General features: G+C 46.9%; 1 long non-coding RNA gene and 1 pseudogene across 1 annotated transcript in view; one reads left to right on the top strand and one right to left on the bottom strand.

Moving 5' to 3' along the window:
* The window catches only part of LOC119285984, a 29,409-nt gene extending 9,367 nt beyond the window's left edge, over positions 1-20,042 (bottom strand). Inside the window, exons 1-3 of the long non-coding RNA XR_005140110.1 lie at positions 19,680-20,042; positions 17,430-17,612; positions 12,568-12,800 (exon numbers count right to left, since the gene is read on the bottom strand). This is a non-coding gene — a long non-coding RNA (uncharacterized LOC119285984). The remainder of the gene's footprint in view (positions 1-12,567; positions 12,801-17,429; positions 17,613-19,679) is intronic.
* Positions 11,011-20,697, top strand: part of LOC119285983 — a 16,423-nt pseudogene continuing 6,736 nt past the window's right edge.

Genomic DNA, 20,697 nt, shown 5'->3' with positions numbered 1-20,697 from the left:
CGTCGCTCTCTTCGCCCGCAGACGCGCCGCCGAACACGCCTCCAGCCTCCTTCCACTTCGAAGGAACTCTTTCATCGTCTTCGTCGTGGTTCTCCTCCTCCTCTCTACTGGTATTGGACTGGCGTGGAGCGGAGATCCATCAAGACTCGGGGTTCTTTTCTTTTCTTTTGCTGTTATAAGGAACCTGGAACCCTAGCTTGGATGGATTGTTAGGCTTTAGAGAATCTTTACTTTGTTGCGAGCAATGATACCAATGCATGGCTTCCTCTATCTGTCTATTAGTTACTCCCTCCGTTCCAAAATAGATGACCCAACTTTATGCTAACTTTAGTACAAAGTTAGTACAAAGCTGGGTCATCTATTTTGGAACAGAGGGAGTAGTTTATTAGTATTGGTATCTGGTATGGATTGCAGCTATCAGCCATTTCACGGCAGTTGAATCGTTGTCCTTCCTTCTTAGAAATTAAGTGGAGAAGAGGACAAGGAACATTCTCGCAGCGCTGTAGTGGTTAGATAGGCATGCGGCAAGAGATTCACAATTTGTATGTTGATAACTTTTGGTTGTCAGAGCGTGGATGCTTTCCTGTCACTGATGACAGGTTCACAGCGTTATAAGATGTAGATGGAGGGGTGGTAGGCGGCGACAATGACAACCCGTTGAAATTAGGGCTACAAGAAAAGCTCGAGGCTCTTGAGACGCTCGAGATTGACTCATTTTTTGGCTCCACCCGAGACCGAAATCGAAAGGAAATGAGCTGAGTATGAGCGTTTTATGTAGCTCGCTCGATTTTAGCTCGACAACTCGACATAGTATAACTATGGATAATGATCATGGTATATATTAGAAGGAAATAGGATACTTTATTACCCTATTCTGTGTATGTGATTTTTCTTCCTAATGTCTGCAAGCAAACATGGAAGGTTAACTAAGAAAATAGCAAATTTGGGCATTAATATGGTACGTGGTCAAGCCCTGGACTAAATGTTTGTTCATGTGGTCTACCTAGTTGAAAAAATTGCCTTAGACTACAGAATTTTCATCGTCTTAGTTGGCTCGCAACTTGCTCGAGATCTTTACAAGCTGAGTATAAGCCATTTCTATGGCCTGGCCTTTAGCCCCACTCAGTCTGAGCCCGCTCAAATTTTAGTATGAGCTGAGCTGAGCCTAGTGTCACTCGCTCAAATTCAACTCATTTGCAGCCCGAGTTGAAATGTTAGGTTGGGTGGGTGCGACGGGGTAGGGTGAAAGGCAGCTATCCTCAGCAGGTGGTTCACGGGAGAAAGGGTGTGCACTCGTAATAGGCCTCAGCAGTAATTAGAGGTGGTAGCATCGCTTGCAGGTCCCTTTAACTTCCTAAGTGTAGGCTGTTTTGGCAAGAATTTATGGGTTACATCTAATGCGGGTATGTTACCAAAGAGAACTTGTTTAACGTCGTACCATCTTTGGATTTTCATTTGGGACACTAAATTAGAGAAAATACTAGGACAACAATTCAGGCTAGTATAACCCTAATTGAGGGTAATACCTGGCATCTGGGAGTGTTGATAATTTTTTAGTAGCAGTGTCTTCTGCGAGAATGTGAAGAAAAAATGACAGCTCGTACTTAGAAAATTAAATTGTATAATTTAGAAGTTAAATATAACTGTGCATATGGCAGGTGACTCGTTATTTCGTCCTGATTACTTCAGTCACGTGCAGTCATAAGCGGTATCTTAATTATAGTTGCCAAGCAGAAGAAAATTGGACAATATACTATGTCACTATCTAGGATAATAATTGTGTCAAGTTTACATCAAAACTAATTGGACGTGTTCTTTTATATTCATGGAACTTCTAGCCCAAGAAACTGTGGACCAGAGAAGCACAATCATAAATGTTATTTCAAGTTTGTTATTGTTTCATTTTTGCAATGATTGAATGGCGCAATCTATTGCAGCCGTTACTGTTCCTTTCCAGATTTATCTGGCCCAATCTTCTAGACGTACCCTGGTGATTTTATTTTAATCATGTATGGACAGCTTTGTGAGTTTTAGTGCCATATCAGGTATGATGTAAGTTCGTGGTATGCTACAAAAGATGAAATCATGGTTAGCATTAAGACTACCCACAGTGGGAGTAACATGAGTGGTAACATCACACATATCTATGTAAAATAGATGATGTGGCAGCTAATTAATGAGAGAGACAAATTGAGTAACATAGCTAGTTACTCGTACTATGAGTAACATCATACATACCAAGACAAGATGAGTCTACAACATAATAAATGAAGTGTTGCATGACACCACACATATGTTACTCCCCACTATAGAGGTAGTAACATATTTTATGTTTAGTCTCCACTATAGCTAGTCTTAACACATTTTATGTTTCTGGAGTAAGTGACTTCTCTCAAAATCCTTTGCCCTCCTAGAGCCGTAGTATCCCTCTTTACCCTTTGGCCTATCCCTACCATGTTTTATCCAAACATGTCGTTCTTGCCCTACCTTCATGCTGCACTTTAATTTATTCCTATGTCAGACTAGGGATTTATTCCAGGTAAATGTTTTATTAACGGTGTGAGATCTGAGATCTGCTTTAGACATATAGTTTGTTGCTACATCTGGGACTATTTATTGTCCCGATTTTTCAAATAATGATGTTGTTCTTTGCACCATACTTGGAGCATTTTGTGATGGACCTACTGCTACGTCTCAGATGAGTGGCAACCACAGTGTTTTTGATGGGAGTTCGATGATTGGAGGTAGAAATATAGATAAGAATTGGAGCAAAAATATAGGTTTTGCTTTACTTGTGCCTCCCTCTTGTGTGTGCTTGGCTGCTGGGTTACATAGCTACTTTATGGCATTACTCTCAGAGATGCATGGCTAGAATTGAAGGGTGAAATGAGTCCAAATTACATCAGGACGTCATATTTTACCATTCCTGAGCCCATAAGGTTAGTAATTGAACTCAATTAGTTGACCTAATCCACCTGTGCAAGAGCCCCACTTTAGCCGGACCTCCCTCTTATCGCTTGCTACCGATGCCAGACTACCACTCGATTGCCTGATGTTGAGTAGCATCCATGCCAAATTTGTGTGTTACTAATTACCAATTGCAGATAATATTGACTTACCATCGTAGAAACAATAATAATAGTTGGTCAACTATTACATCTGGAGCGGGCAAAAAGGATGATACCGGATACATGAAAAGTCCTAGCCTCTAGTCTCCTAGCCAACGCCAGCGGCCACTCCGGCCTTGGCCTGCACCCAATCTCGACGGCGGCTGCCACTCCGGTCTCGCCGCTATGCCCCCTCCCCTCGCCCCATGGCCTTCCCAACCGCTTCCGGTGGAGGTCGACCCCGCGAGGCCCGCTGGATGGAGTCCAGCTCCTTCCTTTGCTGGCTCCAGCAGCCTCTATGGTCTGTCGTTGCGAGGTCCTATGCAGAGAGGGTCTCGCGTCTCCCGAGTCGGACTCTCACACCGAGGCCCCTCGCCGCGACCTTCGCTTCGAGATCCATTGGTTTTTCCGCCGCAGGAGGAGCCCACACCTGCCCCTTGGGAGATGGTGCGCAACTGCTAGCCACGACGACCTGTGGGTGCTACCTCATTGCTAGCCTGGAGCGCAGCGCTCTGCCGCCCCTTCCCTGCCATCCTCGGGCTGAGTGCAGGCATGATGTGCGTTGCAAGCGCTGCTGCTTCTATGTTCATATCGCCCGGGCCTGCATGCTCCCACGCACCTCCTCCTAACGCTTCCCTGTGGGCCAAGCGCCCATGCCCGCGTTCATCCGGGCATTTGCGTCTAGTGCGGATCCGCCCACGTCACAACATCGGGGGTAGGACCCAGCAGCCCCACGCCCCCGGGTCTGAGTCCGCGCCTCGCTCACCCCTTGGACCGCGGTACTCAGGATCTTCCATCTTGCCTTGTTTGTTCGTGTCCACCTCCAGGGCACTCTCGTCCCGTCGCCCGATCACAACCATGTCCGGCCACCCTTGTCTTTGCCTTTGGAGAGTGTTATGCTTCCTCCCATGCTTTTCGGAGATTGAGGCGGCCGGGGTCTCCCTCCAGCGTGCGCTGCTTGCCATGGTTGCCGACAACGTTCGCTTGCCTTGTTTCCGCCTCATCCTCCACCCCTAGAGCCGTCTGTCCGGCCTTGAGTCCATCCAACTCTTCAAGGTCCTCCACCCTTGGAGCCGTCTAGCGAGCCTCAAGAAGGTGACTCGCGTTATTAGGGACTTCCTTTGGCATGACCGGAAGGAGGCTAGTGCCGGCAATTGCCTCGTCAACTGGCCTAGTGTGTGCCTCCCTCTCGCTCTTGGAGGCCTCGACATCCGTGATCTTCTAACGCACTGGGATCGCCCTTAGTGTTAGGTGGCTTTGGCTCAAGGCCACTGATCCCTCCCGACCATGGCACCTCCTCCCACTGCCATGTGAGCCGGAGGTCCGCGACATCTTCCGGGCTTCTATCACGTGGACGATTGGTAATGGGCAGACCTGCCGATTCTGGACGGACCATTGGCTTAATGGTCAATCAACGACCGACATTGCTCCAACCCTCATCACCCTGGTTCCTCGCCGATGCCGCAAACGCCGCCTGGTGCGCAGGGGAATTCCCCTTCGGACTTGGATCCACGACATCCGAGGCATCCTGGGGCCTGCTGCTTCCATTGAGTACGTCGACGTGTAGCGGCACCTGCAGAATGTCACTCTTTCATCTGTGCCGGATACCATTCTTTGGCGCTAGACTGATAATGGGCTCTACACTGCCAGATCGTGCTACCTTGGGCTGTTCAATGGCTCCATCCCTGATCCACATTGGTGGCTAACTTGGAAAAGCTGGGCACGACGAGTGTCAAATTCTTCTTATGGCTTGCCAGATAGGACAAATGTTGGACAGCTGAGGACATGGCTCGCCGAGGCCTCCCTCACTCTTCATGCTGCATGCTCTACGATCAAGAGCCCAAAACCATGCACCTCCTCTCCGTGGGTTGTGTGATCTCCCGCCAAGGCATCAAATCCTGGCGTAGTGCGGCCTGACCACCACTTCATCGGTTCCTTAACTGGTGGGCATGGGCGACAAAATCATGTCCTCCGAGCCTCTGCAAAGGTCTAATCTCGATCATCCCTCTCTGCACTTGTTCTATCTGGAAACATCGCAATGCCTGCACCTTTGATAACCGACAACTGTTCCTCTCGGACCTGGTACACTATCCAGTGTTGGCGTCGAGCCCTCGCTTGCTCTTTGCGCCGGTGCCCAGCTCCCTCCCTCTCTCTCTCTCGCACGAACGAAGGTAGAAGAAAGAAGAGACACAGGACACGGTGGTGGTTTTCGGCGCACAAACGCCATTGCCGCACATACAACATATTCCGGCGCACGAACGCCATGGCTCGGCAACAAACCGACGCCTACCCAGGGGAGCTCTCTCTCCTGCCGACCGGGCGCATACCACGGTTCTGACGGAGACCACACTCATCTTCTGGCTCTCCTAGGCTCGGTTCATTACTTCGCAACGATCAATACATAGGGGATTTTATACCCGTGCACACTCAACCCAGCCGGCACACCCGGCCACTAACTCCATGCACGTAGCACGCACTAACTAACCACGCCATGCACACGCACCCACGTCTCATGCAACGCACCGGCCAAGCAACACAGCTACTTGATCCGGTTTTCACTCAACTATAGACTTAGCCACACACAACCCGGCTAACCAACTGACTCGAGACTAACTCCAAGTCAAGATTATCCTAATATCCAGGACGAAGCGCTCACCTTGGCGAAGGCAGGTGCCAAGGGCCTGAATAATCTGATCCCTGTAACGTAGACATGTATGCTATCGGGGCTGAGCAAATCAGTAGCATGCAACACTATATGCTTGCATGGTTTTCTGTTGGAAGGAGGAACAGGGACGGTGGTAATCCGCATCTACCCAACCATATATCATCCTCCCGCTCATTCATTTTATTAGCCCCATCCTATAATATCTTCCAACGTAGAGGTTCTCAAAAAACCTAGACCAATAGATCTGAATCTTTACCCCTAAAATTCCTCTTTTTTCCTTAGTTCCACATTAATTAGTGAGAAACCATACATGCATGTCTGCATGTGCACTTAGCATTAGTTGGTGAGAAACCAAATCATCAAGGACCAACGGAGAGGACGGCTGCACAGGCAAGGAGGGAACTAATAGTAGTGGGCTTAGAAATTGAAATTAACCAAAATTTGGAGATGAGACCAGAAAAATGGATTGGAGGGACCTATTGTTAGAGTTATATTTATAGTGGCCGTTGGCCTTTTGCATTCTAGCCTTTGGCCTCCCCTGTACATGTATATATGATGGCTTTTGCCTCCTAATAATACTAAGTTGCTATTCTCCTAACATGGTATCATGAGCCTAGGTTAGGAATTTTTTCGCTGTTGCCTCCCTCCTCTCATGCGTACAACTCCTTGTGCTACCGCTCCTCCCACCCAGCCCGCTGTGCCCGATCCAGGAGGCGGCTTCTAGCCTTGAGCTCCATCCACTGCTACAGGTCCGGATCGATCTGATCATCTTCTTGATTCAAGTTGCCAGTTACCACCAACCTGATCTCTGCTGCCGGCCGTCTCTGTCATCTGCCGTTGGCTCACATCCAGTCGCCGCCCTCCAACAGCCACCGGCTCCCGTCGCGGTCTAGCAATTCCTGCCGTCGTTTGCCGGGTTTTCGCCGTGTCCGACGCTCCCTGGTCGCCGCCTGCTTCTTGCGCTCGGCCGGCTCCTCCCAATCGTGCGACTCCGCCGCCTGCATCACTGCGAACCGCCGTGCCGGCGGTGGCTCGGATTCCCTCCTCCTGCCGGCGCCCTCCAGCGGTTCCTTTGCTGCTCTTCGCCGCCGCTGTATCCCAGGTTGGGACGCCCGCCCGCTGCACGTGATCCCGTCTTGTCTGCCCTCCGCGTCGAGCTGTCCAGATCGAGGCGCTAACAGTCCGCTCGTCGATCGATTTTCTGGATCGACTTGGTCCTCGATTAATCTGCCGTTGCTCCTGACCGCTCAAGTTCAGACCCATTTTGGGTGTCAGTTTACTCTATTGGGCTCTTGTGGTGGCCTAAAAAGAAAAAGAAAAAAGAAAAAAAAAGAGTCACAATGCTTTCGCCGGGTACGTCACTCCCTTGCTGCCCGGTGTTTTTCGACGGAGTTCCGTTCATTGATCCCGTCTCGCACATGTGCCTTTCATCGGTGCTTGGTGCTCGTCCGCTTGGAGATGGTGGTTGTCGCTCTGCTTCGACACCTTTTGCGACTTCCACCAGTGCTGATGGCCGCTCTACGTCGACTCCTCTCGCGGCTTCCGCGCGTGGCGATGACCGCTCTACGTCGACTCCTCTCGCGCCTTCCGTGCGTGGTGGCAACCTCTCGACGTCGACTCTTCTCGCGGCGGTGACCGCTCTACGTCGACTCCTCTCGCGGCTTCCGCGCGCGCCGATGACCGCTCTACGTCAACTCCTCCTGTGGCTTCGACATGCGACTCTTGGTCGACTCCACACGTGGCTTCCACGGGTGGTGGCGGCTGCTCATCGTCGGCTGGTGTTTCTACCTCGACATCTTCCGTCGTGTCCCTGTCTGCGCGTGAGATTGCACAACTGCGACGCCTGGTTGCCGCTTGGGATTCTTCACCGACAGGTTCTGCAAGTTCCATGACTGACTCTTCGGGCAGTGAGAAACCACCTTCTTCTCGTTCAGGTACATCCCCATGGATTCTTGATACTGGAGCATCTTTCCATATGACTTATGATTCTTCCACTTTGACTTATGTTTGACCTGTCGAGTCTCTTATTCGTGTTCTTACGGTTGATGGTACTCCCCTCCCTGTAGCTAGTCGAGGCACTCTTAGCACTTCTTCATTTCACGTTCCCTCGGTCGCTCATGTTCCTCAACTTACCATGCAGCTCATATCTGGTGGTCAGGTTGTTGACTCTAGCTGTAGGGTCATTCTCGATTTTGATTCATGTTCTGTTCAAGATCGTCGCACGGGCGCTCTGCTTGGTGCTGGTCCTCGACGCTCTGATGGTCTCTGGGTGCTTGACTGGCTTCGCCTTCCCTCCGCTGCCACCGCCACCAGTCTCGCAACCCTTGTTGCTGCATCTACTAGCTCTTTTCAGCAGTGGCATCATCGACTTGACCATTTATGTGGTTCTCGTCTCTCATCTTTGGTTCATCGCGGTGTTCTGGGGTCTGTCTCCGGTAACGCTTCGTTGGATTGTCTGGGTTGTAGGCTTGGTAAGCAGATTCAGCTTCCCTACCCTCACAGTGAGTCGGTGTCTGAACGCCCTTTTGATCTCGTTCTCTCTGGGATGTTTGGGGTCCGGCTCCCTTCATCTCGAAAGGGGGTCATCGCTACTATATCATCTTTATAGATGTTTTTTCTCGATACACTTGGATCTATTTCATGTCTTCTCGCAGTGAGGTCTTATCTATATACAAAAAATTTGCTGCCATGGTTCATACCCAGTTTTCCACTCCTATTCGTGTTTTTCGCTCAGATTCAGCTGGTGAATACATCTCACATGCACTGCGAGGATTCCTTGCTGAGCATGGTACTCTTGCTCAGTTCTCTTGTCCTGGTGCTCATGCTCAGAATGGTGTGGTTGAGCGCAAGCATCGTCACCTTCTTGAGACAACACGTGCGATGATGATCGCCGCCTCTCTTCCTCCTCACTTTTGGGCTGAGGCTGTTACCACTTCCACCTATCTCATCAACATTCAACCATCTGGTGCTCTACAAGGTGGTATTCCTCTTGAGCGTCTTTCTGGTCGTTCTCCTGATTATTCGGCGCTTCGTTCGTTTGGTTGTGTTTGCTATGTTTTGCTTGCCCCTCGTGAACGCACCAAGTTGACTGCTCAATCTGTTGAGTGTCTTTCTCGGATACAGTGATGAGCATAAGGGTTATCGGTGTTGGGATCCTGTCGGTCGTCGGATGCATATTTCCCGGGATGTCACCTTTGATGAGTCTTGTCCCTTCTACCCGCGTCCATCCTCCTCGGCCTTTTCCATGGAGGACATCTCTTTTCTTATGTTTCCAGATACACCTTCCTCTGTGCCCAATATTCCTACTTCTCGCCCTGCTCTTGCAGATCCGACGCCGTCGTCTTCTATAGTTTCTTCTCCTCCCTCATCGCATGACTCTCCACCTTCATCACCGGTATCGTCCTCTTCTCCACCTTCACCGGTACATTCCCCGTCTCCATCTCCAGTGGTTCCACCTCTCCCTTCCTTTCCTTTTCATTATACTCGCTGTCGACGTGTTGTGGATGAGTCTACCGATGTGCCCTCTACTTCCGGCGTGTCGTCTTCCTCCTCTCAGTCGACGTATGGTCTTCGTTCTCGGCCTTATCCGCCCCCTGATCGATATTCTCCTTCTCATTATGGTCTTTTGACCGTTGTTGAGCCGACTTCTTATCCAGATGCTATTGTTCATCCTGAATGGCAGTTTGCCATGACAGAGGAGATTGCTGCCCTTGAGCGCATCGGCACATGGGATCTGGTTTCTCTTCCTCCTCGTGTCCGTCCCATCACTTGTAAGTAGGTCTATAAGATTAAGACTCGCACTGATGGTTCTCTTGAGCGCTATAAAGCTCGTCTTGTGGCTCGTGGCTTTCAGCAGGAGCATGGTCGTGATTACGATGAGACTTTTGCTCCTATGGCCCATATGGCCATTGTTCGCACACTTCTCACCGTGGCTTCTGTTCGCCACTGGTCTGTGTCTCAGCTTGATGTTAAGAATGCCTTCCTTAATGGTGAGTTGCGTGAGGAAGTTTATATGCAGCCACCATCTGGGTATTCAGTTCCTGATGGCATGGTTTGTTGTCTTCGTCGCTCTCTATGGCCTTAAGCAAGCCCCCCGCGCTTGGTTTGAGTGTTTTGCCTCGGTGGTCACTGCAGCTGGTTTTTCGCCTAGCGCTCATGATCCAGCGCTGTTCGTCCACCTTTCGGCTCGTGGTCGCACTCTTCTTCTTTTATATGTTGATGACATGATCATCACTGGCGATGATCTTGAGTACATTGCCTTTGTCAAGGCGCGTCTCAGTGAGCAGTTTTCTATGTTTGATCTTGGTCCTCTTTGTTACTTTCTTGGGATTGAGATTTCCTCCAACTCTGATGGCTTTTTTATTTCCCAAGAAAAGTATATCCAGGATCTTCTTGCTCGTGCAGCTCTTAGTGATGAGCGCACTGTTGAGACTCCTATGGAGCTTAATCTTCACCTTTGTGCTTCTGATGGTGAGCTCTTGTCTGATCCGACTCGTTATCGTCATCTTGTTGGAAGTCTTGTCTATCTCGCTGTCACTCGTCCGGATATCTCCTATCCTGTCCATATCCTGAGTCAGTTTGTTTCTTCTCCCACTTCAATTCACTATAGTCACCTTCTTCGTGTTCTACGATATCTTCGTGGCACGATCTCTCACCGTCTCTTCTTTCCTCGCTCCAGCTCGCTACAGCTCCAGGCCTATTCGGATGCTACTTGGGCTAGTGATCCTTCGGATCGCCGTTCACTTTCTGCTTACTGTGTCTTTCTTGGTGGTTCTCTCATTGCCTGGAAGACTAAGAAACAGACTGCAGTTTCCTGTTCGAGTGCAGATGCTGAGTTGCGAGCTATGGCTCTTCTCACGGCAAAGGTGACTTGGTTACGCTGGTTACTGGAGGATTTTGGTGTTACTGTTACTACACCTACTACACTCTTGTCAGACAGTATAGGTGCTATCAGTATTGCGCGGAACCCTGTGAAGCATGAGCTTACCAAGCATATTGGTGTTGATGCTTTCTTTGTGCGAGCTGCTGTGCAGGACTATGTTGTTGCTGGCGGACTTCTTCACGAAGGCCCAGACTAGAGGGCGACATGGATTTTACCTCTTCAAACTCAGTGTTGTGGATTCACCATGAGTTTGAGGGGGGGGTGTTAGAGTTATATTTATAGTGGCCGTTGGCCTTTTGCATTCTGGCCTTTGGCCTCCCCTGTACATGTATATATGATGGCTTTTGCCTCCTAATAATACTAAGTTGCTATTCTCCTAACACCTATCTGCATGCCCCACATATTTGGAGCAAATTGATAATATGACACTTTTCCTGGAACTTTGGTCTGATGACACATCTTTCTTTTGGTTGATTAGATGACACATCTTTGATTCATAACTGGATTAAATGACACATAAGTTTTTCTCTCCTTTTTTAGGTATGGGCCCCCACGTCACATTTTGTAGGACGATTTTGCCCCTGGTCGTTTCACCTGCCTGGCTCGATCGAACCGATCGATTGTTCCTTGAAGAGCGAACGAAAGCCGCTGCGCCGCTGCTCCTGCTTCCTTGCACCGCAGCTCCTGCTTCCTCCCACCCGCGCCTCCGGTGCCTAGCACCGCCCCACCGCTCCTGCTTCCTCCAACCCGCGCCGCTAGTGCCAAGCACGGCCCGGCCATGCCTCTTCCCCGTGTGCTGCCAGTTCCCCGCCGCCTCTTGTCCGTTTCTTCTCATCCGGCAACGCTCCAACCGTTCCGCCCTGTCGACACCTCGTCCATCGACTCGTACAACAACATCGAATAGCTACAAAGCTACCAGTGATGGTATGCTCCGGTAACGGCGTGGCCGTGCCGGCGACGGGAAGGAGACAGCGAGGTGGCGGCGCGCCGGGAAGGAGCCACGGCAAGATAAGGCGCCGGGAAGCATGCAGCAGGATCACCTTGTTCCATACGTAGAGCTAATATATGTACGCGTGATGCATGGAGCCTCTGCATGCATGTACTGATCGAGCGAGGCGTGTTTGGATCTTCCAGGAACGATCGATGTGAAACGACCGGGGGCAAAATCGTCCTATAAAATAAGACGTGGGGTCCATACCTAGAAAGGGAGAGAAAAACTTAATTTGTGTCATTTAATCCAGCTATCACTCAAAGGTGTGTCATCCAATCAAACTAAAAGAAAGGTGTGTCATCAGATCAAAGTCCCAGGAAAAGTGTGTCATATTATCAATTTGCTCACAGATTTGCTAGTTAAGTTCGATCTTATTAGATGTAGTTCTGACTTTCTGGACCTCATATACATAGAGTTGTGACCTCACCAGTTGTTATTTGGATGTTTATTAATTCATGATCCAGGCTATTCACTGGAATCGGAGGATAGGACTACATTAGGTTTGAGGGTCGGCTTTTTAAGCATACCTGCAGTAGACCGGTATAATCTCATGACTTCTTATATATGGCTACTTGAGTATGAATTTTCTTCTTAATTCCGGTGTAGATATATTTGACATCCAAATTTATGCTGCATATGGTTGTATTTTTTGGTTAACAGATGACTCCAAAATGGAGTGAGTGCCCTTCAAATAGTCACAGAGAACTATCTTTGCATGAAAATGGTGAGTGCAGTCTATCCTTAACAGAACACCCTTTTTGTCCGCAAGTTATGTTAGTTAACTGGCTATCAACAGAATGTGCTCAATATCTGAAGAAAATAAGAATGGCAATGTTTATAAAAGGAGAAAGATGGATAAAGATTCAAATTCACTTGTAGCAAATGAAGAAGTTAAAGAACTGACAATTCAAAGTTGCACTACCTCTGAAGATCACTCTTCACTACTGCTCCCTGTTATTAATCCCTCATATCCAGTATTTTCAAATTTGATGGCAGGTAAGATAGACCCTGTCCTAGAGCTTGAAGAGCCTGCTGGAGTTCCATTGGAGCCAAATTCTGGTGTGAACGAAAGATGTTCAGTGTCAAGTATGCCACCATCTTCCGTGATACTAGACAAAAAGGATGCTTCTGTATGGTCCTCATCAAATATACGCCCTACAGAACCGACAACAGAGCTCACATCAGCAAGGGATCTATGCATTGCTATACTGAGAAAAGATGGACTCATAACTGAGTCACAAACTAAAATCATTTCAGAGGAATCCACTGATTGTAATGCCAACCACTTGGTGACATGCAATGCTTGTGGAAGCTTGGATGTTCCACTAAAGATGCTTATATGTGATTCTTGTGAAGCAGCATTCCATTTGCCTTGTTGCATCCCTTGTATTAAGGTGGTACCAGCTGGTGAATGGTATTGTCAGCCATGCTTGAAGAAGAAACCTAAGAGTCTTTATGGTCAACTATTAGAGGGCAAGGTCAGGTCTTCCGGGAATATGGACCAAAGGCCTCATGGCATGAGTCATATAGAGTACATGTTCAAAGATGTCGAATCATACGTTACTGGGGTTCGACTTGGTGGAGATTTCCAAGCTGAAGTGCCAGAATGGTATGGTCCCATTTCCAGGTGTGTTGACACAATTGCTTTTAGTTCTAACATTTGCATTTGTTAACTCTGAGAAAACACATTTGCATTGGTTAACTCTGAGAAAACACATTTGCATTAGCTAGGAATAACATTTGCATTGGTTAACTTTGAGAAAACACATTTGCATTAGTTATAGGAATAGTACCATGTAATTTTGGTGGAGTAAACATAAATTTCTGAAGATAGCTAATTAAATGACTATCCTTTTTTTCTTGCATTCACCATAATCTTTATAAGATATGCTCTTCATCCTTGGATCAAATTCATAGCTAAATAATCATCTTAGATACTAATCAAACTTTTTAAATTGTGCATGTGCCCAAGTCTTTATTTCATGTATTCTAAATTCTAAACTCAGAAGAACATCGTTGGGGCGTAACCCTTTTAGGGACGTGCCATATCGTGACCAGGGTGTGGTGTTAAATGGGCAAGGGTCGGGCCATCCACCCCCTGGTGGCGTGCTGTATCTTGATCTGGATACAGTGATAAGTGAGCAAGGATCAGGTCATTGCATCCTTAGTGGCGCTATATCGACCCCCGGGTGTAGTGAAAAATGTGCAAGGGTCTTCGCATTTGACTCGATGAGTGCGAAGGGTAAGGAAACTAGCCGAGCCAAGTAGGATCCGCTTAGGTAGTTGGAATGTAGGGTCCGGTAAGTTACAGGAGTTGATACATCGGTTAGGAGACGTGTTGATATCATATGTGTCCAAGAAACCAAATGAAAGGGGCATAAGGCGAAGGAGGTGGAGGACACCGGCTTCAAGCTGTGGTACACGGGAACAACTACAAATAGAAATGGAGTAGGCATCTTTATCAACAAGAGCCTCAAGTATGAAGTGGTAGATGCCAGGAGGCAAGGGACTGATCAAGAGGCAAGGGGATTGGACTATCCTAGTCAGGCTGGTCGTTGGGGATTTAGTTCTCAGTGCTACCAGCGTGTATGCCCCACAAATAGGCCACATTGAGAGCATCAATAAGGAGTTCTAGGAAGGCCTGGAGGACATGGTTAGGAGTGTACCTATTGGCGACAAACTCTTCATAAGAGGAGACCTCACTGGCCACATTTGTATGTTAACAGAGGTTTTGAAGGGTGCATGATGGCTTTGGTTATGGCAGCAAGAATCAAGGAGAGGATGTCTTAAGCTTTGCTTTAGCCTATGACACGATCGTAGCTAACACATTCAGAAAGAGAGAATCTGATCTAGTGACTTCTAGTAGTGATCAACGCTCTAGCCAGATTGATTCCATCCTCTTGAGAAGAGAAGACATGCGTGCTTGCCTAGATTGTAAGGTGACACTTGGAGTTGTCCCTCAACGTAAGCTTGTGGTGACTGACTTCCACTTTCGGATTCGTGTCCACCGGGATAAGCACGCATAGTCGCTAGAACGAAGTGGTGGAAGCTCAAGGCTTTCAAGGAGAGGGTTATTAAGGAGGGCTCTTGGGAGGAAGGAGGTGATGCAAACAATATGTGGACAAAGGTGGCGACTTGCGTTTGGAAGGTGGCTTTAGAGGAGTTTGAGGTGACCAGGGAAAGTAGAAGCAAAGCTAAATACCTAGTGGTGGAACGATGCTGTCCAGAAGGCTATTAAGGAAAAGAAAGGTTGTTTCAAATGCCCACACTTGGATATGAGTGCAGACAACACAGAGTACAAGGTGGCAAAGAAAACCACGAAGTGAGTTGTGAGTGAAGCTAGGGATTGGGCATATGAGAAGGACCTGCATATGGTGTTCATTGACTTGGAAAAGGCCTACGATAAGATGCCGCGGAATGTCATGTGGTGGGCCTTGAAGATACACAAAGTCCCCAACAAAATGCATTACCCTCATCGAAGACATGTATGATAATGTCGTGACAAGTGTTCGAACAAATGATGGCGACATTAATGACTTGCAATTAAAATAGAACCGCACCAAGGGTTAACTTTGAGCCCTTATCTTTTTTGCTTTGGTGATGTATGAGGTCACAAGGGATATACAAGGAGATATCCAATGGCGTGTGCTCTTTGCGGATGATGTGGTGCTAGTCGATGATAGTCAGACGGGGTTTAATAGAAAGTTAGAGCCGTCGAGACAAACTTTGGAATCAAAATGTTTTAGGCTTAATAGAACTAAAACTGAGTACACGAGGTGCGGTTCTGTATTACTAGGCACGAAGAGGAGGAGGTTAGCCTTGATGGGCAGGTGGTACCTCAGAAGGATACCTTTCGATATTTGGGGTCAATGGTGTAGAAGGATGGTGATATCGCTGAAGATGTGAGCCATCGAATCAAAGCTGGATCGATGAAGTGGTGCCAAGTTTCTCGTGTTCTCTTGTGACAAGATAGTGCCACAAAAGCTAAAAGGTAGGTAGGATGGCGATTCGACCTATGATGTTGCATGGCACAGAATGTTGGCCAACTAAAATGGCGACATGTCCAACAGTTGGGTGTAGCAGAGATGCACACGCTGAGATGGATATGTGGCCACACAAGAAAGGATTGGGTCCAGAATGATGATATACGTGATAGAGTTGGGGTAGCACAGATTGAAGAGAATTTTGTCCAATATCGTCTGAGATGGTTTGGGCATATACAACACAGGTATCCAGAAGAGCCAATGCTTAGTGAACAGATAAAGCACACTAATAATGTCAAGAGAGGTCGGGGTAGACCAAACTTGACATGGGAGGATCCGTAAGAGAGATCTGAAGGACTTGTATATCACCAAAGAACTAGCCATGGACATAGGTGTGTGGATGTTAGCTATCCACATGCCAGAACCATGACATGGTTTTGAGATCGTGTGGGTTTCAACTCTAGCCTACCCCAACTTGTTTGGGACTGAAAGGCTTTGTTGTGGTTATTGTTGTTGTTGGTGGTGGTGGTACTAGGCTGCTACTTGCCACTGGACAAGAGGTCTTTTGTGCTTTTAATCTTGAACGCTGATTCTGTTTTCATTGCAAAGTCTGATAATTTCAAAATATTTACCAGTAATATTTATGTTTTTATTGTTATTGATCAGTCAACTAATAGGAACTTAAAATATGATAGAAGATATGGAAGACCTATACATGTCAGGAAAATAGTAAATTTTGGAAGTCCAAAATAAAACTAAGGCCCCATTTGGTAGTAAAGTATTTTCTAAGAATTCCAAGAATACTACAGTTTTTTATATTATCATAGTTTTATTCGCAATGAGCTGTTTGGTTGTCACAATAAACTGTAGTTTTAATACTGCAGTATTGTCGAAACCGTGGTATTTCCTCTGCATATAAAAAAGAACCCTGGACATCTTTTTTTTTTAACAGAGCGAGCGGAAAAACGACGTTTGTATCTTCCTCGCTCCCTAGGTGTCGCCCCTGCCTGTTGTTCAGATCTTCTCCATGGGCAGTCATGGATAAACTGAGAGACGACGATGAAGAGAAAAAACGGTGTCCATCGTACTGCCGCTTGCGGTCCTCCGTATCTGCTCCTATGCCCCATGCCCCCAAGCAGCTGGTTGCCCCGCTGGCCAACTCACGCCATGGTCGCGGTACTGGCTGCTCTGCGAACCCCCAACGCACTATTGTCCGAGCTCGAATGTGCCCTGCGCACTCCTAGTTGTGTGTTACTGCTGGTCAAAGCTGTGTTGTATGCGTGCTGTTTTGCCACTGGCCGTGCAGCCGCCGCCATGCCGCGACCTTGCTAGCTGCTGGTCATCCAGCACGCACTGCTCGTGACTGCCGCAAACATGAATGGCACCACGATGTGCCCCATGCGCTCCACCCTGACGAGCTCGCTGGAGCCCATGTTGCCATGCGTACGTGTCGTCGAACGACTATAGCTAGCTAAGTTACGTTGATGCATACAAGCACTAACCAAACATGTCACAGTATTCTTAATACTCCAAAATACTTTGTTCTGTCAAAACTGTGGTATCTTGTGCCTACATGCTAAAATATTGTAGTTTTGCAATACTACGGTTTTTGCAATACTTCGCTACCAAACATAGCCTAAAGGTTTGAGAACAAAGTTGCCTGCACTCATGACTGGTTGGTTGCAGTGGCGGAGCCAGGATTTGCGACATGGGTATGTGGAGTAAAACAAGTTTTTTTCTGCACAACAATGTAACATATAAAAATGTTCATAATACGAACAACGAAACTATAAATTATTACCTGGCTATACAAGTGCCAACTGTAGCTCGTTGGAAGGTGGATGCTCTTATTTTGATCCTGAACTTGGGTTTCAACGTCGATAGATACCGATGTCAGTGTTGATGTCAAACTTATGTTCGGCGCCTTTGAAGCTCTCCCCCACAAACGTTTCAAATCATCATATTTGTTCTTCATTGTTCACACCTATACACATTAAAAACATGTTGGATAGTAATGATGGCATGGTGGACAGTCTTAAAAATTTGAATGTTCATATTTCAGAAATTTAGGTGCATAAACTTCGCCTTCTTTTTCTTGCAGTTCTTCACAAGTTTTATAGTAAAGAGCCAATGCAAACCGCCCTCAAAATTGACTGGATGATGCAATAGATGAATGGAAAGTTAGGGAACCAACATAATCCTCTATACTTGTCCAACAATTCCGAGAAATCAAGATTAAATGTTCACAAAGAACAATCAGTCAATCAGACGATGGGCTAATTGCGCACGCCGTCGTTGGCGATCTGTCTTCTAGCTGGCAGATGCGTCATGCGCTGGTGCGCGCCATGACGCTGTCGAGTACGTACTGCAAAATATGTGGGCAGGCGAAGGAGACCGAGCAATGAGAGATGGCAATCCGCGACAGCCGAGATGAGATGATGCAATGGTTGCTTGATGGCCGCCGATGAGCGAATGCGGCGCCGCGGTGTGTTGAATCAGCAGAATCACAGGCTCGAGTTGCTGGCTCGTGGCTCCTGGAATAGTTGTCTCGTCAACTTCGACCAATCTGGCTAGCGATAAGCCTGAAAATAAGGCCCAGTAGCAATGTGCTAGCAATGTGCTAGCAACGTAGCAGCCCAATATAGGCCCAAGTAACGCTGAATCGTTATTTTCTTTGTTTCCCATGTTCTCTACGTACAAATAGGCTGCCATACGTGACATACAATCATACCGGAGCTTATATACTGAAAAACTTTTGCAAAAATCATTGGGTATGCATTGCATACCCTTGCATTAGCCTAGCTCCGCCCCTGGTTGGTTGGGAATATAGTGCAATCAGATGGCTTCTCTGTTGCAAACTTATGGTACCGTATACCCTAGTTCCGAACTAGTATCTAATTTATTCAATGCTGTAGTGTTGGTGTAGTCCAACAAATAAATTTTATTAAGAACTCATAATGTGTTATCTTGTGGTATGAGTGGTTCCTGTTTAGTTTTGCTTACATTCTTAATGCTCTTGTTTCATGTTTATGCTTCGTTTTCTAAACAATTTATTCTACTTCGTTTTGTGTCGTAGCGATGGTTATTTCACAGCGCCCTCTGAATTTGATCCTGCTGAACTCATGAAACTGAATGTGAGATTTGTATTTTTGAGTTAGTAGTACTTCCTACATACAGTTTCTTAAGCTGGTTTCTTGCTTGCGTAGTTCTGTTCAAAGAATAATCAGAACAAATCTTCAAGTTCAACTGGTAATTGGGTACAATGCCGTGAGGTCTTGAGCACAGGAGATCCTAACAAGCCAGTAATCTGCGGCAAGTGGAGAAGGTAAAGAACTTTGCAGTTTTTTATTTGATAGGTATTTCTATTAACTTTGATTTTATAACAGCTCAATTAGTGCAAATATCAAATTTTAAATTGCCATGTCAGCCTCTCTCATCTGAGTTACTGCATGCTTGTTACTTATGATTCGCTTTTGTACAAATTCCCTAAACATTCTTTAGTGTGTAGAAGCTACAAGCCTAGAACTATCTTTTCCATAGTACCTCAAGGTTGTTTGTATTGGTTCAACTGTTTGTTACCTCATCTGAACTATAAACTAGCCACACTTGCTTGATTTCTGGTCTGAAGCAGGCACACAGCACAAAAAGTGACATGTTTAAACTTATGATTTGGACCCGACATACGTTTTTGCTAGAAATAGACCTTAAGATCTGAACCCCACATAAGTTTTGTTAGAAATAGATGTTGGGTCTTCCACAAGAATTATGAGTTGACGAGTCGAGCCGAGGTTGAGACTCACAGACTAATCGTGACTACTCTAGACTACTGCCGGACTAGTCGACACGGTACTGTAGTACTCAACTTACAGTACTCAGCTACTAATACATAGTATGTAGCATACGTTGTATAGTACCGTACAGCATACAATAAAAATTGAATGCATGGGAAGTGAATGAAGAACCCGAAGCTGGGCCAATTGTAATATCCAATGGCCAGGGCTGCAGGGGAGAAATCAAACCCAAGAAGGGAAGGAGTGAAGGGAGAAATTACTTGCTACAACATGAGAGGAGTGCTTGCTTGCCATCACTGACGGATCCAGGAGGAACACAGCAGCAGAGGGGCGGATCCAGCAGAGGAAGAGGAGCAGAATGCTCCTGGCCACCACCGCCGGCAATGGCGGGTCAGTGGGTGGTGGCGGCGGCCTGGTCCCAGGTGAGGCGCACAGGCGGCTCGTTGTGGAGGAGCCTGAAGAGCTAGGGTTGCAATTTTTCCCTTCCGTGGGCTGCTCACTTATCCCTTCAAATCCAGTCGGTAGACTCAAACACGATACACGAAAAGACGAAGTTTGCCGAGGTTCTGACCACCTGCCACGGCTGGTCTAGCTGCCCCTGCCATGTGTGGCCTGTCCGTCCCTCTTGCGATCTTCTGTTTAAACCTACCTATTTTGTCTATTCTGTTTTGGTTATCCTGTGGTGCCTTTATATATTAGGCTCAGGTTAGAATTGTTTGACTACAACACCCAACTCCTTGCTTATACCCCATAAACATATTTGACACAAATTTAACAAGTTCCGCTTTCCCTTGTTCATATCTTACATATCTTTGTAGATATCTCTTACATTTTATCATTGGGATCTCCTGTAGGGCACCCCTATATGTTAGTCAGTCAGATGATTGGGATTGTTTTTGTTGTCTTCTCTGGGATCCAGCTCATGCTGATTGTGCTGTTCCACAGGTAATTATTTCTTGATTTTTAAGTAATGTATAGCATCTTAGCGAACTTAATACTTAGTGGCAGCTACCGTAATGTAATTTCTAAGGTGTTACTGTGCAATATTGTCTTAGTTCCTAGGATATATAAGAAATTACAAACATATGTACAAACGAATATTCTTTATTTCTGTAGTTAAGAAGTCATTCGTCATCAATTCTAGAAGTTGTATAGTGTTATCGAGAGTTCAAGGTGTAATTATTTTGCATGTAAGGTCCAAAATATCATCAACCTGTTGTATGTAACGGATATTTGCAGTGGCGGAGCCAAGGGGGGACGAGCAGAGACCAGGCCCCC

Source organism: Triticum dicoccoides, chromosome 4A, assembly GCF_002162155.2.
Source record: "Triticum dicoccoides isolate Atlit2015 ecotype Zavitan chromosome 4A, WEW_v2.0, whole genome shotgun sequence".
NCBI lineage: Eukaryota > Viridiplantae > Streptophyta > Magnoliopsida > Poales > Poaceae > Triticum > Triticum dicoccoides.
The sequence above is the reverse complement of the archived record's forward strand: the minus strand, read 5'-3'. Positions and strand labels throughout refer to the sequence as shown.